Source organism: Myotis myotis, unplaced genomic scaffold (genome assembly GCF_014108235.1).
Source record: "Myotis myotis isolate mMyoMyo1 unplaced genomic scaffold, mMyoMyo1.p scaffold_m19_p_25, whole genome shotgun sequence".
In the NCBI taxonomy this organism is placed as follows: domain Eukaryota; kingdom Metazoa; phylum Chordata; class Mammalia; order Chiroptera; family Vespertilionidae; genus Myotis; species Myotis myotis.
In genome coordinates this window covers 4,566,285-4,575,438 of record NW_023416330.1, presented here as the reverse complement: position 1 = coordinate 4,575,438, position 9,154 = coordinate 4,566,285, and the positions used below count along the sequence as shown (strand labels likewise).

Here is a 9,154-nt window from a genome sequence, read left to right as displayed (position 1 = left end):
AAGGGTTTCTTTGTCTCTACATACATACCAACACTTGTTGTTTGTTGATTATTGATGACAGCCATTCTGTCAGGTATGAGGTGATATTTCATTGTGGTTTTAATTTGTATTACTCGATGATTAGTGACATTGAGCATCTTTTCTGTTGGCCATCTATATGTCATCTTTAGAGAATTTTCTACTCAGGTCTTCTGCCCATATTTTAATTGGATTGTTTGGGGGAATGTGTGTGTGTGTGTGTGTGTGTGTGTGTGTGTGTGTGTGTGTGTGCGTGCGCCAAGCCAGCTCAGCCAAAGGTTCACAAGCCTGAGTGAGGGTGGAGAATGAATGAAGAAATGACAAAGAGAATAAGCTGGGTCTAGGTGGATCTTCCTGTGCCTGGCTGAGGCCACAGAGAGAGATCCAGAGGCAAGCTGAGCCTTTATTTTATAGCCAGAGGTAAACAAGGTAGTGGTCACCATAGTTACAATGTTCTTGTGACCTTCACTTGTTTTGGCAGCACTTGCTACTCCTCCCACAGCCCATTAGCTTCCCAGATAAGATCTAGGGAGTGTCATAAGGTCAAGCTTAATTATGCTAAGAGGACTGTGCCCTCTAAGCTGGGACTTGTTTGTGGCTTTGCCAACAGTTCAGTCTGAGGCTTAACCCTATAGTCGCGCCCTACAGAGTGTGTGTGTGTGTGTGTGTGTGTGTGTGTGTGTGTGTGTGTGTGTGTGTGTGTGTTGAGTTGTATGAGTTCTTTATAAATTTTGGATATTAACCCTTTATCATATGTATTATTGGCAAATATCTTATCTCATTCAGTAGGTTGTCGTTTTAAATCCTCACCAGAGGACTAAGGGTATTTTTCCCATTGATTTTGAGAGAGCAGGAGAGAGAGAGAGAGAGAGAGAGAGAGAGAGAGAGAGAGAGAGAGAGAGAGAAAGAGAGAGAGAATGAATCCATGTGAGAGAGACACATTGATTGGTTGTCTCCTACATGTGCCCCCGGGGATGGGGATTGAACTTGCAACCCAGTTAGGGAACCGAACCCTTGACCCTCCAGTGCACAGACTGATGCTCTAACCACTGAGAACACCGGCCAGGGCAAGTTGGTTATCTTTTTATTTTGTTGATGGTTTCCTTTTCTATGCAAAACTTTTCAATTTGATATAGTCCCATTTATTTATTTTTCTTTTGTTTCCCTTACCCAAGGAGATGTATCAGAAAAAAAAATATTACTAAGAGCAATGTTAGAGAATTTACTGCCTCTGTTTTCTTCTAGGAGTTTTATGACTTTGAGTCTTATATCTAAGTCTTTAATCCATTTTGAATTTATTCTTCTATACAGTATAAGAAAGTGGTCTAGTTTCATTTTTTACATGTATCTGTCCAATTTTCTCAATAGTATTTATTGTATAAACTGCCTTTACCCCATTATATATTTCTTGCCTCCTTTGTCATAGATTAATTGACCATAAAGGCATCAGTTTATTTCTGGGTTCTCAATTCTGTTTGATGTCAAGTAGCATGATACCTCCAACTTTGTTCATGTTTCTCAAGATTGCTGTGGCTATTCAGGGTCCTTGTGGTTTCATATAACTTCTATAATTATTTCTTCTATTTCTGTGGAAAATGTCATCGGTATTTTGATAGGGATTACATTGGATCTATAAATTGCTTTGGGTAGTATGGACATTTTAATAATGTTAATTCTTCCTCAGCAAAAGTCTCAGAGTACAGCTGCCACCGCCTAGGGCCTGCAGACCTTGAGGTCTGACCAAGTTTCATGTAGTCCTCAGAGCGGAGCTAGGCTAATGTAGGTTAAATTGGCCCCACCTGGGGGAGGGGGGAGGTGCTCAACACAGGAAAGGTGGCATCCAACTGCCATGCAGGAGGAGGGTTCAACACAGGGACAATGGCAGCCAGCCCTCCAGCCCTCACTCTGAATCCACACAACTCAGTTTCTCCCTGTATGTTTCTGGCACCCCCTTAGCCACTGTCCCTCTGCTGGAGACCAAGTGAGCGAGTTTGTATGTGGGTCCTTTAAGAAGTTGTCCAGGTTTCCAGCAGCCTTCCATCTCATGAGGATGGTGGAAACCCCACTGATATTCACAGCCAGACATTACGTGGCCTCCTCTTCCCGGCACTGGTGTTCCAGGCTGGGAAGCCTGGGGTGGGGCTGAGAGCCCTGATCCTCAGAGGTGACCTCTGCAGCTGAGATAGCCCTTGGGATTCTGCACCTCTGCATGTGGTGTGGGGCCAGCCCCTTTTGTATTTCTGCCCTTCCTACCAATCTCCATGTGGCTTCTCCATTATATCCTTAGTTATAGGACTTCTGTTCAGCGAGTCTTAGGATGGTTCTCCAGGCTGATCATTCCATAATTTAGTTGTAATGTTGGTGTGGTCATGGGAGGAGGTGAGTACAGCCTAGATGTTTATGTGAGAAAAAAAACTTAGTCATTTCACCTATTCTGTCGCTTACAACCAGACGTTACTCTAAGTAATACATTTCACCTCAAAAATAATGAGAACTCAGCCTGTCCAGTCAGTACATTGTGTATAAAATCCATCATTTAAAGAAGGATGGTCTCCCAGAGCAGAAGCTGGAAAATGTACCCTGCTTACAGCTGACTGGAAACTGGTGCTCTATCTTTAAAGAAGAAGCATTGTTTGGGCAACATGGATAAAATGAGAATCAGAGGAGCAAAACTGGGGTGTGACCAACCAACAACGAACCAAAGAGAGAGGTGGCCAGGTTCTGATTTTACTTGAACTGTCTGGACCCTGTGCCTCAGGATCATATCCCCACTTGGCTATGCTGAGGACATTCTTACCACCTTCCACAGAAGTGTTCCGCTTCGGTCTATTCTAGTCCAGTGAGCCAGGGGACCCACTGACCGTATTCCTTCTGGCCCACAATACAGCCTCAAATATGGGCAGCTTTTGTTTCCCTAGACTTGCTCAGGACTCTCCACCAACTCCCCCAGAGAGGGTTCTTAAAACTTGCAGGAGGGCAGAATCTGGTCCATGCTCTTCATTTACGAATACCAGCCTGACCATTCCGGATGCACCTCGCTTTATACATGGTCCTCAGTTTTTCGAAATCAAAAATGCTATTACTTAGCCCTGGCCAGTTTGGCTCAGTAATTAGAGCATTGATATGTGGACTCAAGGGTCATGGGTTCAATTCTGGGTCAAGGGCATGTACTTTGGTTTCAGGTTCCTGAAACGCAGTCGGGACGCGTGCAGGAGGCAACCAATCGATGTGTCTCTTTCACGTTGATGTTTCTCTCTCTCTCCCTCCCCTCCTCCTCCCTCACTTCTACCCCCTCGATAAATCAATGGAAAAAAATTTCTTCAGGTGAGGATTTAAAAAAAACACCTGTATTACTCATATCTACATCTCTTAAAACTGAAAAGTGGGGCAATGAATAAGATGAAAGTCAGGACAGCAGTTTCCTCCTGGCAGGGGTGAATGGGGAGGGGAAAGATGCATCTATAGAGAATTGCATGAAGGTCTAGAGTCGGGGCAACTTTTCTTCTTAACCTAGGTGGTGGACACAGTTATTATTATTAAAACTGCACATATACATTTTATACCTATTCTGTATGAAGGATATAATCACAATAATAGATACATATTCGAACTCCCTACTCTTGAGTTATCTTCAAAGTTATAAAAACAATACGTAATGCAAAAGTCAATTATATCAGTTAATGTAAAACTAATCCCTGATCATCAAATGAATAAAATGGACATTCTTGCTTCAGGAAGCCCAGCCTGAAAAAGGATTAAAAGCCTGGAAGGCCAATGGGAGTCAGCTGCCTGGGGGTGTCCGTCAGAGTAAGGCTAATTATGATCCCCAAAGAAACACTCTAGCTGACGTGATCCCAGCAGAAAACAGATGGCACACTCAACGTGCTCAGAGTGGGTCATTTGAGAAGCACGTGATAAAGGGACTATTTACAAAGATGCTAGCAAAGTTTAGGAAAAACTGTAAGTGACAATACCACACTAGGGTTGGTAACCAAGGTAGGTCAGGGAGGGTGTCAGCACCCCTGGGGTCAAAAAGTGAGGAAAGGGAGTACTTACTGGGTTTCAGTCGGGGACAGAGCTAACTGATGGAAGTGGTGCTTCACTGAGCTTCCCAGAGAAGCACAGCCAGCCTGACATGACCTGGCAGTGAGGGGGCCTGGAGAGTAAATGCCCAAACTACCTTCCTCTAAGATCTTGCTAAGATTCCCTACTGGCCAAGCCCAACAGGAAGGAAGTCATAGGACAAGAGAGCCCAGTGATGTGATCCATATAAGACACCCATTTGGGGGACAGAGAAGACCAGAGAAAGGTGGAAAGAATATCTGGAGAGGCATATAAAAGATATCCAAAACAATGACTTTTGTTTGTGTGTGAAGAAATGAGGTTGAACCTGCAAACTCAAGTAGCTCAGTGAACCCAAAGGAGCTAACACAACAACCTATAAGCCCAGACATATCGTAATTAAGCTGCTAAAGACTAAAGAAAAAAATTTGAAAACAGCTATATAAAAATGAGCCATTGCCCATGGAGAAGAATGACCCAAATTAGAAACTCTATGGCAAAGGAAGCAGCAGAATGGTGTGCATTTTTAGTTGTTAAGTATAGGCACCATGTTGCACAGCAACATTTCAGCATGACTAAAAAGGGAGTACTAGCGCAGGGACCATTTTGAAAGTAATGATACTGTTCTTCATCCTGATCATGGTGTTGGTTACATGACTCAATATATGTATTAAATCTAACAGAACTGTACACAGGAAAGGAAAATGTCAGTTTTACTATAATGATAATGTATACCAAGATAGTGATAAAGAGATGAATTTGGGGTTATTTTCCTATCTCTATGTCAGTATCTCAAAGTCATCTCTAAGTTTTCATATTCACTTTCCCCATAGAAAACAGGAACCTGTGGCTTTAGCTGTATTTTCAAATAATCAAATAGATTTTGAATTTTAAAAAAATGGTAGAGTAGCATGACATCTCCTTTCCCACAGAAGAGAAAAGCAAAGACCCAGGACTCTGAGGCTGCCGGGAAAGAGGAGGGTAACCCAGGGAGACAGAGCCCAGAGGGGCTCAGGGAGAGGGTTGTGAAGGGTCTGGCAGAGGGAATTGGGTCTCTAAGAGACTCAGATCCACCAGATGCAATCAAAAAAGGAGATTGCCAGATTCTGACAGTAAAAGACCACTTCTGAGCAGCAGGGTAAACTGACTTGACATTCATTTATCTGAACGAAAATGAAAGAATTTACATCCAGTTGGGCCATAAAATGACTGACTTAGGTGATCGTGGTTTTGACAATAAGTTTAAGGCCATGGAGGCTATCTTTTTGGCACAAGGACTCAGTTTTAAAGAGAAGACTGAAGTTGAACCATTTGACCATATTAAAGGCTATAACCTAATGTGTGATCTTCTACACATCCAACTAGCACCAAACAATGGTACCCGTGGTAGTTTAAACCATTTTCTGAAGGTGCCTTTTCATGAGCCATCCCATGCAGAAGTGTCCAAGTTTTCAGTTTGTGGCTTTACTGTTCCATCGGCCACACATACTCTAGATTGTTTATGCACTGAGCTACCAGAAAATCCTAATGTAGAATGGGGGAATCAAATGCCAAATCTCCCTCGCGATGAAATGACAGCGACAGAGAAACTAAACTTGCCATGTGGGAGGCCCAGGGTTCTGCAGAAGAACAAGGAACACTGTCTCCTTTATCACAGGGAATATGTCAGTGGAGTTGGAAAAGCTACCAGGATGCTCATGTGGAGCTCATATACAATCCCCAAACCAGGAGATACTTCACCTCTTCCTCCCATTGTCCCAGACTGTCTGAGGGCTGATTCAGGGTTGCTCCTTCTGAGAGCAAATATGTTCCTTCTATTTACCACACAAGAATATCACCCATGGCTTCCTCTATCCTCCTGCATACAATAGCACTTCTGATAGTCAATAGAATGCTTTAATTATAAGTAATTTGGTTCCTATGTATAAAGCATTCAAAAAAATATGGGATTACTTCCACAATGTTCTTCTCCTAGAACATGCCATGGAAAGAAATGGAGTAAATGTCGTTAGTAGACTAGTATCCTATATAATAAAAGGGTAATATGCAAATCAACTGAACAGCAGAACTACCAGTCGCTATGATGTGCACTGACCACCAGGGGGCAGATGCTCAATACAGGAGCTGCCCCCTGGTGGCCAGTGGGCTCCCACTGGGGAAGCATCACTTTGCCAGAAGCTGGGCTCATGCTTGGAGAGCGCAGCGGCAGTGGAGGGAGCTTCTCCCACCTCCATGGCAGCATGAAGGATGTCCGACTGCCGGCTTAGGCCTGCTCCCCACAGACCTAAGCCATCAGTTGGACATCCCCTGAGAGTTCCTGGACTGTGAGAGGGCACAGGCCAGTTTGAGGGACCCCCGCCCTCCCCCCCCCCCCCAATGCATGAATTTTGTGCTCAAGGCCTCTAGTTTGATTATAATTACGATGATCATTTTGATGACCCAAGGGAAATTACAGAATATGCAGTTAACAGCCGTGTTCCCATTCCAACACACTACTTTGTGGTGCTGACTAGGTTTGAAAATAAGAGTACACCCCTGACACCTGAAGTGACTGGACATCCTATCCTTCATCATCCCTCACCAGCCTACCAATGTGGAGAGCTGTCCTGCACATACCAGTAAACCAGAAACTGTTTGAATTGAAGAAAGATTGAAAGCTCATGTTGCCCAAGTCCACAATGTGGAACTTCTCACTGAGCTACACTTTTATTAAGAAAAAAGCATAGCCTGTCTCTGAAAGTCTGCAATTAAAGACATATTTACCCACATTTGAAACCATTGTTTAACTAGATATATAAAACAATTTTGACAATATGTAAATGATTTTTCTTTTGAAGAATCATAAAATAAAGTTTTCTATTTTTCCTAAAAAAAAAAAAAACTTAATGATTAACGAATTCAAAGACAGAATTGAAACAAGATTGAATTTTATTTCAAATGCCTGATGCCACATCTGAATTCCCACTTATAAGCCATCTAGATGTGAGCAACATCGCCACCTAGTGGCTACAGTTTTCTTCAGGAGAAACTAGAAAAATATTAAATTTTTCACACAATTCTTTGAAAATTATTAATGCACTAGAGGCCCGGTGCACAAAAATTTGTGCACTTGGTGGGGAGGGGAGGTCCCTCAGCCCGGCCTGTGCCCTCTTGCAATCTAGGACCCCTCGGGAGATAACGACCTGCTGGCTTAGGCCTGCTCCCCCCGGGTGGCAGAGGGCAGGCCCAATCCCTAGGTGCAGCCCCCAGTTGGGCTCAGAGCAGGGCTGATTGGGGAGTTGAGGCACCGCCCCCGGTCATGCACAGAGCAGGGAAGATCGGTTGGTTGCGATGCCACTCTCAGTTACGCTCAGGGTAGGGCCAATTGGGGGGTTGGGGCACCGCCCCCTGTCACACTCAAGGCAGGGTCGATGGGGAGGTTGCGGCACTGCCCCCTGTCACGCACAGAGCAGGGTCGATCAGGGGGTTGGGGAGCTCCCCCCAGTCAGGCACAGAGCAGGGCCGATCAGGGGGTTGAGGAGCGGGATCCCCCCTGTCACTCACAGAGTAGGGCCGATAGGGAAGTTGGGGCACCGCACCCTGTCACACACAGAGCCGCAGGGTGATCAGGGGGTTGGGGAGCTCCCCCCTATCAGGCAAAGAGCAGGGCTGGCTGATCAGGGGGTTGGGGCACCTTCCCCTGTCACGAAGAGAGCAGGGCCGATAGGGAGGTTGTGGCCCCACCCCCTGTCACACACAGAGCTGCAGGGCTATCAGGGGGTTTGGGCGCTGCCCCCTGTCACACTGATCCCGGTGCCGGGAGGCCTTGCAGCTCCGCTGATCCTGGTGCTGGGAGGCATATTACCCTTTTGCTTTATAGGATAGAGGCCTGGTGCATGGGTGAGGGCCGGCTGGTTTGCCCTGAAGGGTGTCCTGGATCAGGGTGGGGGTCCCCACTGGGGTGCCTGGCCAGTCTGGGTGAAGGGCTGAAGGCTGTTTTCAGGCTGGTGGGTGAATGAAGCTCCCAACCACTCCTTTTTTTTTTTTTTTATTCTGGGCCAGCTTTAGCTCTGGCTCCAGCTCTGAGGCCTCGGCTGCTGAAAGCAGGTATCTGGTTTGTTTGGGTTCTATAATCAAAACACTGTTTCAACTCCAGCTCTGAGATCCCGGCTGGCTGAAAGCAGGTTTCTGGGATTTTGTTTAGCTTCTATATTTGTAACAATGTTTCAAACTGCAAGCTCAGAGGCCGGCGGCAGCAGGCGGGGAAAGTTGGTTTCCTCCATCACTGAAGCAAGCAAGCCTCATGTTCGCTTCAAGCTGCCTGGCTGCTGGCCGCCATCTTGGCTGGCAGTTAATTTGCATATCACCCTGATTAGCCAATGGGAAGGGTAGCAGAGGTACAGCTAATTACCATGTTTCTCTTTTATTAGATAGGATTATTAAACAAATATCTACTAATATCTCCCATGTCTCAGACACTGTGGGTACCCCAGTCCACCTGCTCTGTTTGAGCCAATTGGTTAGAATCATGCTATTTCATCCCCCCAAATCCCAGAATTAGAAGGTAGCTGGGGAGTTTCCTACTGCACCACTGCCTCCAGCCCATTTTCTCCCTGTCTCTTTCCAGGGACACACAATTTAGGAACCAGATATCCCAGTTCTGAACTGGAGTCGGCCCCTGCCACAGCCCACGTTACCTGAGCATCCACCGAGATGTTAGCTCCGTCCAGCCCCAAACGGCCTGTGAGACACAGGCCTGCTGATTCATTGGGAAGACACATATAAGAGCCACTTTGAAAAACATGCGTGAACTAGTCATACAGACATGTGGCTTATAGTTGCCCTATTGCATCCTAAAGTATGCACGCAGGTACAGAGTCACCAGCTCACATGTACAAAAAGGGTGGTAGAAACATTGTTCATAATCCCCCAAACAAGCCTAATTCCTGGAAACAAGCCTCTGGCAGAATGGACATAAATTGTTGCAAATTCCCAGAGTAGAAAACTACATTACATCACAACAAACTACTCACAACTAAATTGAGCAAAATATGCAAGACATGAAAACATACCTTCGGTAGGATTTTATTTATAT

The 9,154-nt window shown here is 45.3% G+C and overlaps 1 pseudogene; it reads left to right on the top strand.

Moving 5' to 3' along the window:
- The first annotated feature begins 5,285 nt into the window (after positions 1-5,285).
- LOC118679466 lies at positions 5,286-6,866 on the top strand (annotated as a pseudogene).
- The last annotated feature ends 2,288 nt before the right edge of the window (positions 6,867-9,154 follow it).